Raw genomic sequence first — 1,974 nt, forward strand, 5'->3', positions numbered from 1 at the left:
TCTTCATCAGAAGACTTATGACTGCCTTGTGCTGGGATGCCTAACACTCCAAGCACAAATGAGCATCAGGCATGTGTGGACAGCTTCAGAGGCAACTTTCAACGTCACTGTCTTTTTAGGATTACAGCTCAGAAAGCCTCAAGGGACATGGGAACCCGTCTCAAGAAAAGCTGGGCCACTCTCTTAGTGTGAATGAAGTACAGAGGAGACACTTAAGAAGACAGATGTTTGAAGTTACGACTGAGCTTGTTTGAGCCCTGTTCTGACAGTTCACGGTCTAACCCATCTTGTTTAATGTTGCCAGCGAGTCATCATGAAAAGTCATGTGTTGAAGTTACAGTGATATTATTTATGTTCCGGTGCTTGTGTGCTTTGTAAAACATCACTAGGGTTTCATAGACAGGATTTCCTGACACTAAGAGTTAGTGGATGTGCTGAAGGCAGCAGAGTGAGGTTGAGGCCTTGGTGATATACACTGGGTTCTTAAATACCCATGTTTAAGCTTTCATGCCATTTTCTCATCAGTATTGGAAAGGAATCCTTAACTGCCTGAAGTTTCAGTACCCTTGGTTGGGTCAGGAATGATTTGATTTGTAGCTGTCTGCGGGAGAAAATGTGATACCAATACTATACTTACTTGGATACCTATGCGTAAATAACATGATAAGACCATTTCCAAGCATTAGTACTCTAATCTATTTTCATATTCTAAGACACACAATACGGAGGACAGTTGCATGACTTTTCCTGAGGGGACACAAACAGACATCTGGTCACCTATATAGAGCACCAAAGGCCAATGAAAGAAATGTTCTACCCAAGCTAAACTTAGTGAACCAGTGACTTTCTTGGGTTTATATACAGGAGTACGTAGAGGTACCTCATGGGTCATGAGTGAGTCAAAGGAAGCTGTGCCACCCAAAAGCACCACACCACTATATGCGATGAGTCATAAAAACCATGTCCCTATAGCTTTCTGCATGGCTTATAGGTCATATTGGGAGCGAAGAGTCATCGTCCTTCTGCCTGCCACCCGGTGTTACTGTTTATAAAACCTTGGTGAGGGGGGTGGTCAGAGTTAGCAGAGGAAATCACTGAACTCCCCATCCTGAAGCTTAATGGCGGCACCATGGAGATCAAGTCTACCTTTTTCACACATATGTGCAGCCTGTAGCCTACCCTAGCTTATCTCCTTCTGGACAGAGCTCACTGGGACCATTCAAGCCACGGTGGGATGGTCAGCCAAGCCTGCAGCAAGTGCTGAAGAGGATCGACTAGTGGATGGCGATGTAAGGCCCCTTAGATCCATACATCAAGTCAACTGTTGTTACTTGGCGGGGAATGGGACTTGAAAGTCATGTTCCCAAGCCAGTGCAGTTATATAGGCTTGCCAGTGGCAGACTACTTCATGCAGTGGACTAACTTGAAAAAGGCTTACAGCTTCGCCGTGGGCTACTGGCCCAAGAATGGCCTAAGAGACAGGAACAAGGGCCTCAGCCTGCAACATATAGGCCAGCCCCACAGCGGCATTCATGATTGCAAAATATTGCCAACATCACGAAGACACTGGCATCCCAAGGCTTCATCTTCAAGCAGACATCAAAGCCCATTCTGATTGGCAGAGGACAGGATGAGGCAAGACAGGGTAGCTGCTTGGCTCAAACCAGAATCCTCCTCTTCTTCACTAGAGGGAAAAGGGAGAGTGGTCCAGATCTGCTCCCAGAGTGACCCCAGCTGCCATCTGGGCTTGTGCCCTGCATGAGGGGTTGGCCACTTGACTCCTCTGGAGAAGGCGCTTTGTACCCCACCCCACTCCACTACTTAGTCTCAGCCTGGTATTAGCTCCTGCCATTATGTGGCTGGGCTAGGGGAAGCCAGGTACTCACTGCCTTCTCTCTGGTACGCAGGCTTCTGCTGGGACCACCAAGCCCCCTTATGTGTCCCTCCCATCCGTAGCGCATGGTGTGTGGTGCT

The 1,974-nt window shown here is 47.8% G+C and overlaps 1 pseudogene across 1 annotated transcript; it reads left to right on the forward strand.

Moving 5' to 3' along the window:
* Positions 1-1,093: 1,093 nt before the first annotated feature.
* On the forward strand, positions 1,094-1,728 carry LOC311585060 (ERI1 exoribonuclease 3-like; annotated as a pseudogene). The gene has a single exon. The product of its transcript is annotated as an ERI1 exoribonuclease 3-like (transcript).
* Positions 1,729-1,974: the final 246 nt, after the last annotated feature.

This window comes from Acomys minous (genome assembly GCF_964271855.1).
Source record: "Acomys minous genome assembly, chromosome: 15".
Lineage (NCBI taxonomy): Eukaryota > Metazoa > Chordata > Mammalia > Rodentia > Muridae > Acomys > Acomys minous.